At 51.4% G+C, this 21,130-nt stretch overlaps 1 long non-coding RNA gene across 2 annotated transcripts; it reads right to left on the reverse strand.

The window, feature by feature from the left end:
- Positions 1 to 1,864: 1,864 nt before the first annotated feature.
- Positions 1,865 to 9,828, reverse strand: LOC143441520 (uncharacterized). Of its 2 annotated transcripts, XR_013109028.1 has the most exons (5): positions 9,733 to 9,828; positions 4,673 to 4,835; positions 4,297 to 4,549; positions 3,400 to 3,801; positions 3,008 to 3,190 (listed from the first exon to the last, which is right to left on the reverse strand). It is a non-coding gene; the product is annotated as an uncharacterized LOC143441520 (long non-coding RNA). The 2 variants fall into 2 exon arrangements; XR_013109029.1 differs by lacking the exons at positions 4,297 to 4,549; positions 4,673 to 4,835; positions 9,733 to 9,828 and adding an exon at positions 1,865 to 2,609 and having other exon boundaries at positions 2,912 to 3,190; positions 3,400 to 4,290.
- Positions 9,829 to 21,130: the final 11,302 nt, after the last annotated feature.

Below are 21,130 nucleotides of genomic sequence, written 5' to 3' on the forward strand. Positions count from 1 at the left end.
GGGTTCCTTTTTGTGGCTGTATAGCACTCCCTCATAGGAACTAACCGTGTTTTGGTTTTCCTTTCGTTGTTTGATGGACATTTGTTCTTACATTAATATATAGTTTTCTCCAATATAGATCTCCAGGAATTCAATCGTAGAATTTCAAGTGGTGTGTGTGTGTGTGTGTGTGTGTGTGTGTGAGAGAGAGAGAGAGAGAGAGAGAGAGAGAGAGAGAGAGAGAGAGTGTGTGTGTGTGTGTGAGAGAGAGTGTGTGTGAGTGTGTAAGGGGAACCTGGGGACAGAACGCAGGGTCCTGTACATGCTAGGTGACCTACTGATGAGTGACATTCCCCAGCCCTCCTTCTTGGTTTTTATTTTGAAACAGGGTGAGTAGACTTGAACTCACTCTAAAAAACTAGGCAGGCCTTGACCTTGTGATCCTCCTGCCTCAGCCTCCCCAGCAGCTGGGATGACAGGCCTTCGGCGATAGAAGGGACTCCCATTTAACCCTTTGAGGAGCTGTGCAGCCAGTCTCCCTTAGAGCCCCTGCTGCTGCACCCTGCTCACTGCTGCAAGCTCCCTCTGCTCTGGATGCTTTTGCAGTCACCTCTGCTGAACCCCACAAACCTGGCTGGTCACTAAGAGCCCACCAGGGAAACACCCACGGTGGCTGCCATTTCTGCTGCGCTCTAACCAGCACAAGGATCTTAGGGCTTGAGTTCAGAACTGTGGGTGGTAACCTTAGAGGACCTTCTAGGGAGCAAGACAGGGGCTCTGGAATGTTCTGTGTTCATCTGAGGGTGGGTTGCACAAGTGTGTACACTTGGTGAGGATTCATCCCCGTCTGGAGGATGTGTCTGAGGACATTTTTAAGTGTGCTGCTCTCAGGGTGTAGGTTGGGTCCGTGGCTCATGATGCTGCCTTGTGGGGTACATTGCGTACCTCAAGGACAGGAAGTGGCATCAAGAACCTTGTTTCGGAGCCCGGCTTCAGTCACTGCTGAGCATGGGACCTTGGGCCAGTCAGTCACAACACCTCTTAAGCCTCAGTTTCCTGCCTCATCTCTGGTTCCTTGCTTCACGGAACCCTCAGAAGTTTCAAAGAGACTGAGTCCGGAGGGCTGGCCCTCTGGGCAAGAAGACCTGAGTTCAATCCCCAGCACCCACATAAAATATAAAAGCTAAGGGTGGGTTGTAGAAGTGTGTGGTCCCAGTGCTGGAAAGGTGGAGACAGGTGAACCCCTGGGGCTTACTGGGCAGACAGCCTAGCTTACTCAGTAGTTACAGACCAGGGAGAGACCCTGCCACACAAACAAACAAACAAACAAACAAATAAACAACAAGGTAAGGACTGGAGAGCTGGCTTGGTGGTTAGGAGCACATGCTGTTCTTGCAGAGCACCCAGGTTCAGTTCCCAGCACCTGCATGGCTCGTGATCAGCTGTAACTCCAGCTCCAGGAGATCCAGCCTCCTCTTCTGGCCTCTTAAACACTGAACATGTGTGCTGTACACTCACAGAGATACACATAATGAAAAAAATCAGCTGACGTGGTGGGGGAATGCCTTTAGGCAGGTGATCTGTGTGCATTTGAGGCTAGCCTGGTCTATAAAGCAAGTTCCAGGCCAGCCAGGGCTACATAGTGAGATCTTGTCTGGGGAGAAAAAAATCTAAAAATAAATAACTAAACAAAAATGGTGGAAGGTATTTAAGGCTGTCCTCTGGCCCATGCTACACACGCAAGTGCACATACACAAAGCACGTTTTAAACAGGGAGATTTATAAAACACGAGGGAATTCAGAAAGGCTTGCTAGCACACAGCTCATTTCCCCAGAAGGAGCTAGACGGGGGGGGGGGGGGGGGGGGGGGGGGGGGGGGGGGGGGGGGCGCTAGAATTCCCTGCTCAGGACCTTTGCGACCGAAGCCCCTCCCATCTTCTGCTCTGTTGGTCGGTTACCTGCAACGGACTCCCCCAGGTCCCATCGCCTCTTCCTATAGGATCACATTGGTGCAGTATTGAGTTGTTCAAAAGGCTCAAGAAAAGGTTCATGAGAGTTTGTGTCCTTCTGACTCCTGCCCCTCCCAACCCCTCACCCCACCCCGATATCTCTTGATGCTTCAACACATCTCTATGCAAGCTGGAGGGGATGTGTCCTGCTCTGTCCCTTTAACCAAGGGTCTGATGACAAAATTACTGCCTTTCCACCTGAGTCTGTCTTGGAGACTCTGCCTATCATTAACGGGCCTTTGCTTGGGGAATGGGACCATTGCTGTTTATGTATCTGTCCCCTAGGATGGCTCAGAGCCACTTAGGTCAGCTGTGGATTCAGAGTCTACACCCTTCCCCAGGCTCCTCCCCTCGCCAGGCTCCTCCCCTCACCAGCCCCTGCCTTCCCGCTGGCTGTGTTTGGGCCTTTTATAGACTTTTTATTTTTTTTTCAAATTGACTTTGGCTTCTTGGCCTGAACTCTGAAGTGCTTGCTGATAAGATACGGAGCGTGGCTGAGGCTGAGGGGCTGAGAGCGAGGGAAGGCAGAGAGTCCAGCTAGGCAGGATAGGCAGGGCTCGGAGATGAAGCTCTTGGGAACAGTGGGCAATGGGCAGTGTATCCATGGTGGTGGATCACAGTCTGCCTTAGGAGGAAAAGAAGTTGGAGGTAGCCACACCCCGGCCTTGTGCCCACAGTTTCTCACTAACTCCTAGGACAGCTAGAGCAGACACATGGCTATCTAGGCAGCTTCCCAAACTAAACCAGACCCTCTGGGCAAGTTATAGCAACGTCCCGCAGGACTGAAGGCATAGCCCAAAGAGACTTTGCACCCTGCAGGCAAAGAACCTGTTTCCACGGGTACCTGCATGGCACGGTAGGCCAAATGTCACCGTTTCAACTGTGTGGACATACACCCATGGTCACCTCTTTGTGGTGCTTGCCTGCTAGGCAGTGATCTGGGCCAGAACAGGGGACAAACCCATCCAGGAAGGCTGAGAGACAAGGATGCTGGGCTGGGGAGGGGGCTGCGTTGGTAGAGCGATTGTCCAGCTCGAAAGGTCCTGGACTTCATTCCTGGCTTGGCTCAAACCAAGCATAGCGGTGCTTCCTGGATCTCAGCTCAGCACTTCGAAAGTTGGAACAGGAGAGTTAGAACTTTAAAGTCATCCTTGCCGGCTCAGGCTTCCTGAGACCTTGTCTCCAAAAAATGTGCTTGGGATCTGGTGTGCAGGGGGGACAGGTAGGTACCAGGTGAGAGCAGGGGACCCAAGGCCTCCCCAGCTATGTCAGGTCCTGCTTGAACTCTCTGGCTCCTCAGGAAATCCAAATCGATTACGGCCACCACCCAGTTCTGCCCCTCCCTAGCCGGAGTCCAGAGCACTGTTCCTTCTGCCTTCTGTCCTCACCTCCCGCCCCCCCCCCCACTCACGTCAGATCCTCCTCCCAGATGCTCCAAAGGATTCAGGTCCCTCTTTCAGAGCACCATCTGTCGCCATAGCCTTCCTGTCCAAGCTGTGGTCACTTGTTTGAGTGTGACCCAGCATGGCCAGAGCCCGGGCTCTGCGGCTGACCTGGTAGAATCCCATGCTACCTCAGTTTCTCCCATCTGGAAAGCAAGCAGTGATAATACATATGTCACATCAGGATGGGAGAAAGATGACAGTTAATACACACTCACTTAGAGGTGCCGGGCATCCTAGGCTCAGTCAGCACCATTATTACACGTGGCTCCCCGCCTCACCCCAAGCCCAACACAGCTCACTTTACATCTGGCAGACAAACCAAAGCGGCCTCCAACTATGTTCGTGAAGATGATTCTGGGAAGGGGGGCCTGGGACAGAAAAACACCACAGGATTAACACATGCACAACACACACACACACACACACACACACACACACGCCCCTCAGGAGCCTGGCTTGGGGGAAGAAAACAACAATGCCTTGTTTTACTGTGGTCGCAGCAGAAGGGATGAAACAAGAAATATTTTTTCTTCTTTCGTGTTTGATGTGTTTTCCTAATGTCCTCCAAAAGCATAGTTTCTATTGAAATGGGAACTTAAATCACAGCAAATCCAGCAAAAAAGGGGCCACAGCCTTCCGTTCTGTGGCTTTTCCCACACAGGAGCCAGAAGTGGTGGATCCCTTCAGAGTAACGAGGGGTTTGGGGAGGCAGTATTGGGGCAGGGGACTTAGTGCTAGACAGCCACAAACTGACCCCAGAGCTTGACTCCGAGTATGGGGTGTTCTGATACCCCCTCCCACAAAAAGCCCACTGAGACCACTAGAGAGCCACGTCCTCAGCTGCCCCCCCCCTGGTCACTCACCATCATCCCTACCCTCCCAATCCCCCACAGGTGTCCGGATGTCCTTTGTCCCCAGGCTGCCTGTTGGCTGTCGAAGGCGGGACATTATGAAGTGCCCAGTGGTCTCAGGGTAGCTGAGTGGAGTCTGCAGGAGCTCCCAGTGATGGGGCCAGCCTCTGTCTCCGCCAGTGTTCTCCACTTACGCCTTTGCCCTGTGATTTCTGCCGTGTTTTGAAGCAGCCGGATGGGACCTCGTGACTTTGGACTTTCCTTCCTGTAGAACCGTGGGCCAAGATAACCCATGGTTACTTAACAGCTACCAGGTCTCCAGTATTTTGTCACAGCAATATAAAATGGAAAGGACAGCCCGTGTCACAGAAAGAAAAGAGGCTCCAACCTTTAAGAGTTTGCCCATGACCGCTGACAGACAGAATCCAAATGGAACACTGTCTGGTTCTATCGTTGTCTCTGGTTTTCCTCTCATGTCCGAGGGACTGGGTGGTGAGCTTCAGGAGGACAGGAACTGGATGCTGGCTTTCACTGTGACCCAAGGACTTGGCCTAGGGTTTGGTAGACAAAAAGAACCCATTGAACTGATGGGCCGATGATGGTGGATGCGTGGATGAAGGATGGATTGACGAGTAGATGGGTGGATGGGGGAAGGACTGGTTGATGGGCAGACGTGTGTGTGTGTGAGTGAGTAGATGGTGTGTGTGGTTGTGGGAGGGTGAGGGAATGGTGGCTGACTGACGGGTGAATGGGTGGATGGTGTGTGGGTGGGAGTGGATGCATGGGGGGTGTGGATGGTGGGTAGGTGCCTGGGTAGGCTGAAGGACAGGTGAATGACAGATTAGTAGACAATAGAAGGGTAGGACAAGCAAGACAAGATGAAGAAACCATTGCTGAGAAGCAGGGGGAGAGCATGTCTGTCCCTGGCGACTGTTCCCGTGTCCTGGGGAAGTCTGTGGGCCGGCAGCTCTCTGCGGCAGCAGGCTCCAGTCATGAGCTGTCTTCCCGGGTTTTAATTTCTTAATGAAGTCCCATTAAACATTAGGAAACTCACATTAAAGTGTTTATAGATTTTCTTGCAAAATTGAATCAGAAACAATGATCTTGGCCCCAGGGGACCCCCCACTCCCCATTTCCTAGGCACCAGTGTTTCCCTCATAACAAAACCAGAGGGGAAACGAAATCTGCTTCTAAACCTGGCTCTTCATCAAAAGTGGAGAGACTAAGTCAGGCATGTGGCTCACACCTGGAATCGTAACACTCGGGAAGCAGGAAGATTTTGAGGACAGCCTGGGCTACACACTGAGATCCTGACTCAAAACACCAAAATGATAACTGAGGAAGTGACAGCAGGGGGCCTGCAAGAGAGCTCAGTGGGTAAGGAGCTTGCTGCCAAATCTGACTGCCCGAGTTCTATACCCAAAACCCGTGTGGGGAAGAAAGAACCGATTCCACACAACTGTCCTCAGTCCTCTACATACACACAATAGTATGTGCGTGTGTCCACATACACAGTAAATAACATAGAAAAGAAAACTAACAACCAGGGTGTGTGTTGTGTGAGTGAAGGATACATGAACGATGAACCATGAAGGAAGGAAGCCATGAACGATGCGCGGTCTCCTGCTGGACCACTGGGCATAGCGGTCAGGGGCGCAGAAGCTGAGTGGCCAGGTTCAGAACCTCTTTGAGCTTCCACCCTCTGTAAAAAGCAATGGTGCCTGGCGCCCAACCTTGCCTCACAGGCCACTGATCTGTCCCTGTGTGTGAAGCTCCCGGCCAGAGTTGGCTTCTGTCCCCTATGCGACCTGCGCAAAACAAATTCTCATCCGCGGGGGCACGTGCTGCCCTCCCACGGGCACACGGAGAAGTCGAGAGACAGCTTGGATGCTATTTCAGTGGGAAGAGCTACCGCTTCTGTTAAACTCCCTACTGGGTACAGAACGGCTCCGCCCCCAGTGAACGATGATGGAGCCAGGAGCCCGGGCCGCAGGAAAGCACGTCCCCAGCTGAGCTGGGCTGGAGTCACAGAGCTCTGCAATCCTGAAGTCCCTGTAGGGAAGTGGAGGCTGAAGGAACTGCCCACGTGTGACAGGAGACAGTCCCTCTGGCCCTGAGCCACCAAGCTAGCAGGATCTTCAAGCCCCTGAGACTTCTCCCAGGATGCCTGGAGGGAGGCTGTTCCTGGCACTACACACCAGGCAAGGAACATGTCTCTAGCGCCTCCCAGTGGCCGGGACCTTGGACTACATGTACTTCCGGCCGAGGGTAGCTAGTGGGAACCCTCTAGGTTCACCATGGCTACCCCTCAGGCAGAAGCATGGCAATGAGGAGGCTTGGGGTCACAGAGGGTAATGGCAGAAGTGGCAAAGACGTATGGACGTGGAATTGAGCACTCTGTCACTCAGCAGCCGTGAGACCTCGGGCGAAACCTGACTCTCATAGGCCTCAGCTTGCCCATCTGTAAAATGGGGCTGGAACGGGTTGTCAGTCTTGTTGGCAGGGTCTTCTTAAGATTGCATGGAGGGTGGTGTGGATCAGATGCTATGTTCATCAGAGCCACAGCTGTCCATCTTGGTATGTTCTCAAGGATGACCTTGGACTTCTGACTTTCCTATTACACCTCCCAGGTACACGGATTACAAGCATGAGCCACCAGGACCAGTGTATGCATTTCTGGGGGTCGAACCCAAGGCTTCATGATCCCCTGAGCCACATCCCTAGTTCCAGACTAAAAATCCTTAAACAGACATCAATAAATAATTTTAGTGCAAAGGCACATGTTACATAAGAGAGGGCAAACCACCATGGCCCATGGATTCCATCTTTGTTTCTTCATCATGCTTAAACCATGTGCACTGCTAACATGTGATACCAAAGTCTCTGCTCAGCCCTATGAAGACCCCAGCCCCAAGTAGGAGCACACGCCTGTCATTTCAGCCCTTGGGCTACAGAGCGAGCTCCTGCCTCAAAATAAACATTTAAGAAGTAATCCTGCCAAGTTGTAAGAAATACGACTGCTCAGTAGACATAGAAAAACAGAAAAAACAAACAAATAAACAAAAAAACCCCCTCAGCTTCTCTACAGAAAAGCAAGTCAAATGGCCCACACACACATTTCTTAGAACATATGTTTTCAAATGTATTTGGTCAGAAAGGGCATGTGCATGCCATGGCGTGTGTGTGTGTGTGTGCATGTGTGTCTGTGTGTGTGCATGTGTGTGTCTATGCGTGTGTGTGTGTGTGTCTGTGCATGTGTGTGTCTGTGTGTCTATGTGTCTGTGTGTGTGTGCATGTGCATCTGTGTGTGTGCATGTGTGTGTGTGTGTGTGTGTGCGTGCGTGTGTGTGTGTGTGTGTGTGTGTGTTCAAATGACTCTTATGGAAGTCTGTTCTCTCCTTCCACCATACATGTCCAGGGAATCGAACTCAAGTCATCAGATGGCTCCGTGGCAAGTTCCTTCACCCATTGAGCCACCTCACTGGTCCTCACTGGTCCTGGACATGCATTTTAAAACTCCAACCCTAACATAAAATGAATGAATGCTCCAGGATAGACATTGGGGACATTATGTTCTCCACTAGCTAGGTAGAAATAAAGTCTGACTGCAGTGGTCCTGGGCTCCAGGCAGGAGAAGCCAGGGCCTCCCTGGCGGCTGGGCTGAATGTCCCTGAGTAGGCTCAACCTTGAACATTTAGACAATCATTGTGGAAGTTCCAAAAGCCCGTGTCCTATGACAGAGAGCGGAGTCGCTAGGAATGCATCAGAGGAAACAGACCAGTGGCTTGAATGCATGCGTGTAAATTGCATGGTGTTCGTTACCTACAAAACCTGGAGACATGTCCTGCTATGGCCAGGGACCCAGCGAGGTTGGAGTTTAGGTTCAGACTGTGGAATGTGTGAAGCGTGTGTTCCTGGTGTTGGTCTGGAGGGATCACCAAGGTGCATTGTGAAGAGGACAAAAAGAAAACAAACTTGCTCAGAACAGGGTGTGGAGCCTGCGGGAGGACAGGAATCTGCTCACGTGCCTAGCACCTACCTCCTGGTTCTCTGAGCAACAATTCCTGAGACACAGTGACTGTGAGGGTTTGCTAGACGGGAGCTGGAGGGGAGGCATGGGGTCCGGCGGTCAGCAGAAGCTGAGAACAACCCACTCTCTGTCTCTGGGCAACCAAGTCCTAACCCTCTGACTCAGTCTAGGGTAGATTTGTGACTCCACACTTACAAGCCATGTACTACAAAATCACCCTGTCCCCACTCTCTCTGCCTCAGTTTTCTATTGCGATATTTTCCCATATGGTGTTCATTTCTTAGCTGATTTATTTTAAGATTAAAAGATCACCCCAGGCATGGTGGTGCATGCCTTTAATCCCAGCAACCAGGAGGCAGAGGCAGGAATATCTCTGTGAGTTCAAGGCTAGCCTGGTCTACAAATCGAGTTCCAGGACAGTAAGGGCTACACAGAGAAACCCTGTCTTGAAAAACCAGAAGAAGAAGAAGAAGAAGGAGAAGGAGAAGGAGAAGGAGAAGGAGAAGGAGAAGAAGGAGGAGAAGGAGGAGGAGGAGGAGGAGGAAGAGGAGAAGGAAGAAGAAGAAGAAGAAGAAGAAGAAGAAGAAGAAGAAGAAGAAGAAGAGATGTTAAAGAAATTACATTTTTTTATTTGTGTGTGTGTGTGTGTGTGTGTGTGTGTGTGTGTGCGTGTGTGCATACACACACAGGACAGCATGTTTGTGAAGGTCAGAAGACAGCTTGCAGAAGCAGTCACTTCCCATCCTGTGTGTATCTGTGGGATCAAGTTTATCCAGCTTGGCAGCAAGCACCTTTACCTACTGAGCCATCTTGCCAGCCCATGAAGATTTCAATGAGAAATGAGAATAAAATCATTGTCAAGAAAGACCTGCCTCAAGACCTGAGAGTGGGTAGTTTTCCTCCCACTCCCCCTCCCACTCTCCCTCCCCTCCTCCTCCTCCTCTCTCTCCTCCTCCTCCTCCTTTCCCTCCTCCTCTTCTTCCTCCTCTTCCTTCTCCTCCCCCTCCGCCTCCTTGGAGGTGAGGATCTCTTCTATGAAGTCCAAGCTGTTCTTCAACTCGTGATCCTCCCGCCTCAACTTCCTAGAGATTTTTAAAATCCAAATAATGATAATTTTCAAGGTGTAGTTAAGTGATTAAAACAACAAACAAACTTTTGCAGTCCCCTGGGTTCTTTTGCCTAGTGTCTGTCTGAGGTGGAATACCTATTAAAAATAACGTGAATACTACTGCCTCCTGCTGGGTGTCGGAACTCAGTTCTGTGTCTGACTCAGTCGGAGGTGGAATTCTGTCTCTCATTTACTAGCTGGGGCCCCTGAGGCTCCACAACTCTCTCAGCCTCATTTCCCGTCTGTACGACACGAGGCATAGAGAAATGCTGGGCAGCTCGTGGGCAGCAACGGCTTGGAAGCAACTTACCTGGGCGCCCGCCCGCCCGCGTGAACAGGCGCGGGCTGGAGCAGGTTGCAGTGCCCCGGGTCCCAGGTGCCCGCCGCCTGCGCGCCGCGCCTTCCGATCGCTGGGAGGGGGCGACACCTGGCGGGCGCGCCTGGAACTGCTCATGGTTCTCAGTATCGCTCCGCAAATGCCCATCTGATGCTCACAGAAACAGCGCCAGGCTCAGATGTCAGGGCACACGCCACAACACATACACACGCACACGCTCGTATACACTCACACATACACTACACACCACACACACTACACACCACACACACTACACACCACACACACTACACACCACACACACACACCAATTAGGGCAGAGTTGAGTTCAAATGGCTGAGAAAGGGCCTGAGACACTCAAGCGAGGGTCTGATGCCTCCTTCCCCCACCCACTTCTGTTAGGGAATGTCTGAGGTCCACAGACCTGATAAGGATGGCCCCATGCAGTGGACAAGGTTGATCCAATGATGACATCACACTACAACAGACCAAGAGCCTGGCTCCCATCACAGGCCATGTGGTCAAAGGCATGGCATAGATTTTAACTAGGCGAGCTGAACTTCTGAACAGGATCTTTGGAAGTCATCCTTGGGTCTGACTCTTCTCTCTGCGGCAGCAATGGCTTGTCAGAGTTGTGCTCCTAAGTCTGTGTTGGAACAGGGGTGGATGAGACTCGGACAGGAGATGTAGCCATCTCAGAACCAGCCAGTCATACAGTGGGTGTGGGTGCTCTTCTGTGACCCCAACACTTCAGAGGCTGAGGCTATAGGACCAGGAAGGAGTTCAAGGACAGCCACCAGCAACCCTGGAGGGAGAGAGTGTTGTCAACAAGCTGCTGAGAATCTGGGGTCTCTTTAGTGGCAGCAAAGCCTTGGCTGGTATGCTGAGCACAGTGGAGTAAGACAGTTTCCTTTAAAAGCTAAATTCTCGGGCTGAAGAGACCACTCCGTGAGTAGGATTACTTTTGGTTTCTGCCAAAGGCCTGGAGTTCAGTTCCCAGCATCCACTTGGCAGCTCACAACCACCTGTAACTCCAGCTCCAGGGCATCTGATTTCTTCCTCTGGTCTCCAAGGGCAACACACACAAACATACACACACACACACACACACACACACACACACACACACACACACACACACATTAAATCTAGAAACTAAACTTATTTGGGATTAAACAGGTAACCCGGTAGAGGGCTTGTTCAGGTTAGCACATACAAAGTCCTAGGTTAGCTGGGGTGGGTACACGAGCACACACACACACACACACACACACACACACACACACACCACTCAGTGTAAAGGCAAGAGACTAGGAGTTTAGCACCTGATATTACACTTTTTAGAGCATTCAGTGCTGGCCTGAGCGCCTGTCTCAAAAATAAACATTTACTTAAGGAAAAGAAGTGTGCTTTTAAAAGAAGAACATGGCTTAGACAGGACAGCATAGGTAGGAAAGGTCCTGATGGATGGAGGTTGAGACAGGGTTTCTCTGTGTAGCCCTGGCTGTCCTGGAACTCACTCTGTAGACCAGGCTGGCCTCGAACTCAGAAATCCGCCTGCCTCTGCCTCCTGAGTGCTAGGATTAAAGGCGTGCGCCACCACTGCCTGGCCATGGGCCGGAGTTTTAAGTGTGACAATCTTTACTCCAGGTTTTTGTGGTTCATGTTGGAATCCCCCAAACATTGTCTAAATCATTCTCTTCCTGCCTACCACCTTGTAGCTAGGATTTACTATTAAATGCTGTTCAGGGCTCTCTCCTGTTCTAACCTCCTGCATGGCTGGCTCCCTTGTGCCCCTGAGACCAAGTCCACCCTCCTCATCTTGGTCCACAATTCCTACCCTCATCTGGTACAAGCGTTGCCGAGAGAGTCAGAGTCTCCAGCCAAAAGCAATCTGACTCCCCACATGTGGCTTCTTACATAATCAGCAAACTATTAATTAATGTCTACTCTGACCCTGATGACAACACTCCAGAGAAAAAAATTTAAAATAAGCCTTGTTGGCTCTGATCTATTACTGTTGATAATGCAAAGGCCCACATGTGCTTATTGCATTATCCAGCCATACGGCATAGCCCAAGCCAGAGACCAGCCAAGTGGGGCCTCCTGAAGTTGGCAGTCATGGTTAGATTCGATTCTGAAACCATATGGCACAGGGCTCCTCCAGGGGGTGAGGAATGTGTTGTGTCCCAGAGTCCAAACTTTATGCTCTTCTGTAAAGCCTGGGGGCAGGAGCAGGGGAGATGGCTCAGACAGTCAGCTGCCTGCAATGAAAGCCCGAGATTGTGGGTTAAGCTTCTACAGCCCAGTAAAGGCCAGGTGAGGTGGCAGGGTCTTGTAGTCCCAGGCCTGGGCAGGTGGGGACAATGGGACCTCTAGGGCTCCATGGCCAGGCAGCCTAGCAGAAGTAAGGGTCTCCTTCGTGAGACCCTGCCTCCAAAAACAAGGTGGGGCAGAGTTGGCAAGATGGCCCCGTGGATAAAGACACTTACCGTGCAAGCCTGGTACCTAAGCTAAGTACCCCAGAATCCACATAAAGACAGAATCATCAGGAGGCCTGCCGCTGGTTAATATTTCCCCCGCAGCTTTTTGCAGCAAGGATTTGCCCCACGGCTAAGGTACAGCTAATGGGATGTGTGCAGAACAGGGGACCCCAGAGCATCATTATCAGCCTCTGAAACCTTTGAGATGCAGACAGACCCCACCCTCAGCCTCCCGTCCCATCCCCCACGCATCCATCCTATCTATCCCAGCTCTGTGCTCTGGACTCTGCGGATGAAGTTGTATTCTAATAACTCGGCTCCGAGAACGTCGGTGTACTTAGAAAATTCCATAACAGCATCCATGAAGCCCTCTCTCTTCTCTCCTCTAAACAGGAAGTGGTAGGTGGGTTTGTTTTCCATTGTCGGTTTAGTCCTGTGGAGAAAATTCTTATGGCCATCTAGAGAAAGCCACCAGCCAGGGTCCCCCAAGTCTCAGCTGCTTTTCAGAATCACTGTCTGGCATTACAAGTCCCCCGGCCCTGATGCCCAAGCTGGCCGAGCAGCAGTGAGTGGCCACATACGGGCGCCTTTTGGAAACAGCTCCTGGGAGTTTGGCCAGTTTTGCAGAACCAGATGGATTCTGGTGAACTGTCGTTCTAAAAGCCCTCCCACCAGGCCAGCTGTGCGGCTTTGAGTGGGTGACTTAACCTCTCGGTGCTCGGTAAAATGAGGACAACCCCAGCGCCTACGTCTGCTGGGAAACTGGCTCGTTTCCCACGTGCTCGGGACAGAGATGTACGAATTTGGGTGACCATTTGAAAAAGTTGACAAGGACTTCCTGGAGGACCATTGATCCCATGTGTGGCGTGAGCCCATGTCAGGACAGGATCGGTAGAAGAGGACATCCGTGGGTCCTACGCAAGCACATGAGCATGCGCATAGCAACCTCACACACATGAGCATGCGCACAGCAGCCGGTCTGTAGTTCCTCAACAGGGTTTTCAAGCAACTCTGGCTGCAGGCAGGATATAGTAACTGACAGTAAGGCCCAGCGGCAGAGCCTGCACAGGGCTCAGGCCTACTGGGGCCTCATAGGAGGATGTGCCCGGTGTACCTTTCCTAGCTCCATTTTTTGTTGCCGAAATAAAGTATCTTGGTGAAAGCATCCTAAGGTTCCAAATTACAATCCATAATGTCAGATCAGTCCCAGGGCGGGAGCTTGAAGCAGCTAGTCACATCCAGAGTCGAGAGCAGAGAGGGTGACCGCATGCACGCTACTTGTTTGTGCTTGGACTGGGTCTTTTCACATCAGCTAATGTAATTAACGTAGTAAAGACAATCCCTCACAGACATGTCAACAGGCCAGCACCATATAGACAGTCCTTCATTGTGCTTCTCTTCCCCGATGATCCTAGGTCGTGGCAAGCTGACGCAGTACCCTGCTTCATGTGGTGGCTAAATCTTCTGGAGTGTCCAAAAGGCCTGAAAATGGGCAAGCAAAGAAAATTCATGAGGAGGGGCTGCAGCCTTGCAGATGCTTGGAGGGGAGGGACCCACGTTCCTGTAAGAACGTCTCACCTATGCTCTGTATAGTCACCCACATTCCTGTAAGGGTCCCTCACCCCTGCACCCGGAAGTTCACCAAGACAGACTTGGATTGGTTCTTGGTCTGCCTCCCGTACCCTATCAGGGTGGGCCCAATTGTCTTCTCCCCAAGGACAGCTTTGCAGGGAGACACAATCTGAAAACAGAACAATCAAATTAAAAATAAAAAGTTGCCGGGCAATGGTGGCCCACGCCTTTAATCCCAGCACTTGGGAGGCAGAGGCAGGGGGATTTCTGAGTTCGAGGCCAGCCTGGTCTACAGAGTGAGTTCCAGGACAGCCAGGCTTACACAGAGAAACCCTATCTCTAAAAACAAAAACAAAAAGACAAACAAACAAAAAAAGTTAAAAAGGAAAGAAAAAAAACTTCCAAAATGAGAAATACTTCACAAATAACAAAGGTGAGAGAATACCACACCCTATCACTCTGATACAAGAAATCTGCTGTGCGACCCTGCACCACTCAGGGTTGGGAGACCATGAGCAAGCTTAGAACTCCACGACAAAATGCCTCCCTTCCTCAAGGAGCACTTAGGAGGTGACATTAAACTGAGCATGTCCTTGGTGAGACCTTGGCAGTCCTGCTTCTAAACCTTACCTTACAGCTTTATTCATATGTGTGTCAGTGACAGACTTGAAACTTGTCACTGCCATGGGTTTTTTTTATGTTTACATTTATGTATCTGGGGGTGAGGTGTGCATTCAATGGCGTGTGTGGTGTGGTCAAGGGACAACTTGCAGGAGTCAACTCTCTCCTTCCACCCTGGGAGCCTCAGGAATCAAACCCAGGTCATCAGGCTTGCGGACAAATCCCTTTACCCACTGAGCCGTCACACTGGTCCTCGCAGAGTTCTGAACAGCAAGGTCGCGGGAACAGGTGGCCCTGAGTGGAGAGCTGCGTGAAGAACAGCAGCAGTCCGTGATGTAGAGCAGTTCGGAGTGTAAAGGAGAGCGCTGTGTGAGCGGTCAGACCTGCGCGGTGCCATAGCGCTGTGCGAACCCATGAGCAGACATGCGCAGTGCCCGGGCTCAGGAGTCAGGTACAGTGCTACCATCCACAGCCTCCTGAGTGGTGGGAAGTCTGAGGTGTGTGCAGCAGGCATCCCTGCGGAGGATACCAGGCAGGGCCAGTGGGAGCAGCATACACAGAGGGCTCAGCCCTCCGAGGTAACTGAAGGGTATTGTATTTCAGGACCCCAGAGGGAGCCAGGGAGTGATGACAGGCAGCAGGTGGCTGCCAGATGCCTCAGAGCCCTGCGGACCACCATTGAGGAACCTGGTGTCCAAGCCAAGCGTGGGAAAGCATTCAAAAGAAGATGGCTGGTTCTCATTCCAGAAGCATCTTGCTGCCACGTGGAGCAGGCAGGAGGAAGCTGGATGGCTTCAGGGGACAGGAGGAAGGATGGTCCCTGAGATCCAGCCAGGAAGGCAATCACTGCGGGACAAGTCTCTAAAGGGAGTGTTATAGCCACAGTGCCATCAGTCCTGGTACAGTGTGACTAGGGACACATGCACCTAGCTGTGGGCTGAAAGATCTGAGAAAGGATTAACCCATGCCCGGGCCATCTACCAGAGACCGACATCAATAAATGCACATGAGGGCAGCGAGGCCGGAGCAGGCAGGGGGACTGATAAGAACAGATTCTACTGCAGAAATAAGACAGGTGGTGGGGGATCCCAGCCACAGTCCCTGCCTGTCCTAAAATGCAGACCTTTGAACACCAAGGGCCAGGTAGGAATGCTCAAAGCAGCGCCCTCTAGTGGCCCCAGTCTGTGCGTCCCTGTGAACCACCTCTGGCACAGCCTGAGTTCATCTTAGCGCGGGCACGCGCACAAGCATGTGCAGACATCCTGTAATTCCTAAAACATTGTGTGCATCACGTCTTGCTCAGCTCTCATTACTTTACAGTGTGTGTGTACACACACACAAATTAAGACAGTGGTAGCATGGTGCCAAACCTCCCACCCAACACATCCCCCAAGGCTCTGTGAAGCACACACTGTGCTATTCCGAGAGGTTCTGGGAAAAACTGAAAACTTCACATTGGATATTAGACAGCAGTCTGGGAGGCGTCCTCAGGTGGGAAAGGAGGGAAGGAGAACTTCCCCAGGGTCAGTACTGTTCTATTCACAGATCTGGATGATGTCTTTTATTTTGTAAGGTGTGTGTGTGTGTGTGTGTGTGTGTGTGTGTGTGTATCCTCAGAGGTCAGAGGTAGCAGGCCCCCTGAAGCTAGAGTTACAGATTCTGGGAACTGAACATGGATCCTTCTGGAAAAGACATACACAGTCTTTTTGTTGTTGTTGTTAAAAATGTATTTATTTTATGTATGTGAATATACTGTCATTGTCTTCAAACACACCAGAAGAGGGCATCAGATCCCATTACAGATGGTTGTGAGCCACCATGGGGTTGCTGGGAATTGAACTCAGGACCTCTGGAAGAGCAGTCAGTGCTCTTAACTGCTGAGCCATCTCTCCAGCCCAGAAATACACAGTCTTGACCATGAAATGCCCCTCCTGTCTGTAAAGCTTTATATGCCTTACAATGGTGCTATACTTTAAAACAAAACATGAGGTGGATGTTGGTAGACCACCTACCTAGGTCGCATAAGGCTCTGTGTCCCATCTCTAGCAATGCATGCGCATGCGCACAAACTAGCTCTGAGCCAAGTGTGCTAGCACACACTTCTAATCCCAACATGTGAAGGCAGAGGCAGGAGGATCTCTTTTCGGGTTTGAGGCCAGTCTGATTTAAAGAGCAAGCTCTGGGACAGGCAGGACTACCTAAAGACACCCTGTTTCAAAAACAAAACAGAACAAACAAAAACAAGATAAAATGAAGAAATAAAATAACTTTCATCGTTGTGCCCATTTCAGAGTAGGAAAAGTGAAGTCAGGAGAGGTGGGGTCATTTTCTCTAAGCCTCATTCAAGTTATTTTTAAAATGCTGTCTTGAAACTGAAGAGCTGGCTCACAGGTTTAAGCACTTGCTGCTCTAGTGGAAAGGACCCACCCAGCACCCACACAGCAGTTAACAACCATCTGTAACTCTAGTTCCCGGGGATCTGACACCCTCTTCTGACTCCTGCAGGCACTGAACACATTGTAAACACATGTGTGCAGACAAAACACCCATGCACACGCAATGATAATAACTAAATGCTATTTTGGCAACCTGAGTCTACATGGACTCTGTTCTCAAGGTCACCAAGTCAAACCATTGCAGTGCGTGGCTGGCCCAATACAGTGCTTGGAACGCCTGCCATGCTGGCGCCTGAGAGGTGGAGACAGGAAAATCGAAGTTCAAGGTTAGGGCCAGCCTGGGCTACAAGACACCCAGTCTCAGAACAAGAGTGGCCAGACCAAGAACATGCACACTGTGACCTGAGGCCCGAGAGATAGAGTGGCCTCAGCCTGGTGTGAGGGGGTGGAGTCAGAGCAAGCATCCTGGAAGAAACAGAACTTATCCCTGAATTGACCCTAGCTGCAGTGGCCTCACAGAGCCAAAGGTGCTGGAGATAGACCCAGACCTGCCTCGGTGGGGACACACACCAGGACTGAGCGTGCTGATTCCCAACCTCTGTGGCTGCCTTAGGCCGTAATGCTCTGCCTGGTATGGTCTCCCTGCATAAATAAAAATGGCTTCTCCTAGGCCTTCAGAATATTTCGCAAGTGCAGTTATCTTCAGGACTGCTGGCCACCAATCTCCATGGAGAAACAACAGGAAACAGAGCTTTCCTCTCCCCCAGCTCCAGAAAGGAGCTGACTTGAGTGACAGAGGGAGGCCTCTCTGGAAGAGCAAGGGGTGGGTGGGTGTGTCCACACACAGGCAGGTACCCTGGAGGCTCGAGGTGTCAGATCCCCTGGGGCTGGAGTTACAGGTGGTTGGGAACCATTGACCCCGTCCTGAAACACACTCTCACCTGCTCCAGGCCGCTCACCAGCCCTGCCAGCCCTCCTGCCAGCCCTCCACCTTCCTGAGAGACAGTCTTTCACTGACCTGGAGCTCACTGACTGTTGGACTGGCTGGGCAGTCGGTCCCACAGATCCATTCTTCTGTCTCTGCCTTTCGAGCTACGGGAACTCAGGCTCACACCACAGCTCCAAAAGGAGATCCAAAGGTCCTTGTGAGTGAGTGGCAGGTGCTCACGGATGCGGCCATTTCCCTAGCCCTGGATTTCTGTGTTGTACTGGTGATAGAGGTGTTGGAAAGGAACCCCAAAGCCTTCCATGCTGGCCAGGGGAGCATTCCTGCTAAGCCACACTTCTGCCCCCTCCCCTGGGGATTCTGTTGCTCTACTACTCGGTCACACTCCCCACCCCCATCCCTCCCGGGGGGAATTCGCCATCCCAAGTTCTCACCACCTTAACTTTGTAAACCTCAGCCTGCAGTTGTTATCCTGTCTGCTGAATAGTAGAAAAGAAATATTAAATAATCGTATTATTCACCCAAAGGCTAGCCAGATGTTGGGTAAATTCCTTTTTCCTAGTTTCTTTGGAGAAACTAGGCTTCCTGGAAGTATAAAAGGCGGCAGAGATCTCTCCAGAAGCCAGCTGGGAGGGACCCACAGAGCACTCTTGACACCGAACTTGACATTGAAAATAGTGTCTGTGTCCTGGGAGTTGGGGAGTGGCCTGGGAGGGGCCTGCAGAACCAGGGCAGGTTCGGGCATCTCACCTAAGATGGAGCACAGCGGGCCTTAACCCCAGTACCAACCAACCAGCTTGGGTGCCAGCAGCACCCGTGGTCCAGAGATAACGGGAGACCTCAGTGCCGGATGGCTCCCCACAGAGGCGCCAGTAGGCAGAGTCTTAGGGACCATGCTGCTGCAACCCCAGGATAGCAAGCAGCCAGGCCTTCTTTGCCCCTCGCTGAAAGCCCCTCACACAACCTTAGACTGGGAGGCAGAGTTCACACACTGGCAACAAGACTGCGGAGATCCGAAGGAGCTGGAATCCAGGAGACAGTAGACCCTCCCTTGTCCTACCGACTTGCCTGTTCCTCAGCACCTGTGAGGGGGTCAGAGGACAGCCTGAGGTCGGTTTAAGAGTTCACCCGTGTTTAAGAGTTTCCTGTGTCACTGCTGCATGTGCCAGGCTATCTGGGCCAAGAGCCTCCCAATGACTGGTCTTTTTGCCTCCCCTCTGTCCACAGCAGAACAGACACACTCACTTGCAACCATCTTTCCATGGTTCAGGGGATTCGAACTCAGGGTCTCTCACCTGTGCAGCAAGCACCTTACTTACTAAGTCTTCTCCCCAGCCACCAGGTTAAGATTTGATTTGATTTTAGTTTCTCTAGGCAAGGTTTCTCTGAATGTGGTCCTGGCTGTCCTGGAACTTGTTCTGGAGACCAGAATGGCTGGCCTCAAACTCAGGGATCCCCCTGCCAGGCTGAGATTTTTAAAACAAGCAAAAAGGATTGTAAAGGTAGATTTTTCTCAAAGCAAGCAGTGTTTGGTGAGAAATAAATATACATGTACACACGTATATTCTTTGAAACAGTCTCTGGAACCTAGCTAGCCCCAACCAGCCATATTGGCGATCCCTAAGAGGAGCTCTGATTGGACCAGTTTAATTCCACATGGCCACCCTAAGCCAATCACTGTAGTGACTGTGCTTGAACCCTCTGATTGGCTGGTGCTAAGTTACACGTTCTTTGTTGGAGCAAAGGCTTATGGGGAATTCTTTAAAAGAAGAAAAACTCCTGGAATAAATGTCTCCCTACCAGGAAATGGCAGGTTCTAGCAGGAGGCAGACAATCTGAACTTACACGTTGGGAAGTGGAGAGAATCGCAACAGATGATAATTTTGGTCTTTTGCAACTTTTATTTGGGATTTACTTAATTTTAGGTGTGTGGATGTTTTGCCTGCATGTCTGTGCGCCACATGGATGCAGCATTCACAGAGGCCACAAGAGGGCGTTGAATCCCCTGGAACTGAGTTACAGGTGCTGGGAGCTGAAGCCAGTTCTCTGAAAGAACAAGTGCTCTTGAGGGTTCAGCCAGCTCTCCAGCCCCAATTTTGGGTCTTTGTGTACATTTGTGTGTCTGTAAATGCACAGACCTGTGTTCAAGTTTGAGCATGTGTCCACAGTGCACATGTGGGGGTCAAGGACAACCTCTGGTGTCTGTCTTCACCGGTCTTGGTTGAGACAGGGTCTCCTGTTTGGTGCTTTGTGCACTAGAATCGAGCTGCTGGAGACCCTCCCACCTCCATTCCCATCTCTATATAGGAACGCTGTGGTAAGAGATTTATACTTCCAGGCAGGCTTTGTGTGGGTTCTGGGGATCCAGACTCAGGTCCCCTTGCTCACACAGCAACTCTTTTCCCACTAACCGCCGCCCCGCCCTGTCCCCCACAACAGTTTCTAACAAAGTTTAGAACCAAGCTGATTTCCTCAGACCAACGTTTAACTCAAGTGACTTTTCCCAGAAAGCCTCCCAGCAGGAGTGAGAGGCGCCTCAGGCTAGAGACTCCAAAGACAACCCCCCCCCACTCCCACCCCCCCACCCCCCCCACCCCCGCGGACTCTGTTCCAGTGAGAGTCACTTTCTATGAAATGCAACAAAGGCGCCCCTGCTAGGGTGTGACTGATGCCTTCGGGGTGGGCACGGCCTGGCTAAGGATGTGGGAACTGCAGCCTGAGTCCCAAACAGAAAGCAGGAGTATGTTAACGGGAAAACACTCTGGCCTAGGCTCGCTGTGTGTGTGTGTGTGTGTGTGTGTGTGTGTGTGTGTGTGTGTGTGTTTGTGCGCACACGTGTGCACTCGTGCTTGAACACATGCATGCTTGTGTGTGTCGTGGGGAGGGTGGTCTGGGGCGTGTGTGTGTGTGTGTGTGTGTGTGTGTGTGTGTGTGTGTGCATGCTCCTGGAGGCCAGAGAGGTCAGTGGTTCTCGACATTACTTTTTAGACATTACTTTTTAGACAGAATCTCTCGCTAACCCTGGAGCTCACCAATTGGACTACACCAGGTGCCTAGGGGACCCTCCTGTCTCTGCCCGCCGAGCACTGGGATTATAGATATGCACCCCATTCCTGGCTTTCTCCTGTGGGCACTGGCAATCCCGGGTTCAGGTCCTACTGTGGAACAAGCACTCTGTCACTGAGTGATCACAGCTTCATGCTATTCTTTCCGACAGAGGTACAGCAGGGTAAGAGAACACATATAGTCTCAAACACTGGAGCACTGAAGCAGGAGGGTTGAGAGTTTAAAGCCAGCCTGGCTGCCAGTGAGACCCTGCCTCAAACACCCACAGAATCTTTGTAGTTCCATCT

The sequence above is a fragment of the Arvicanthis niloticus genome, chromosome 2 (genome assembly GCF_011762505.2).
Source record: "Arvicanthis niloticus isolate mArvNil1 chromosome 2, mArvNil1.pat.X, whole genome shotgun sequence".
In the NCBI taxonomy this organism is placed as follows: domain Eukaryota; kingdom Metazoa; phylum Chordata; class Mammalia; order Rodentia; family Muridae; genus Arvicanthis; species Arvicanthis niloticus.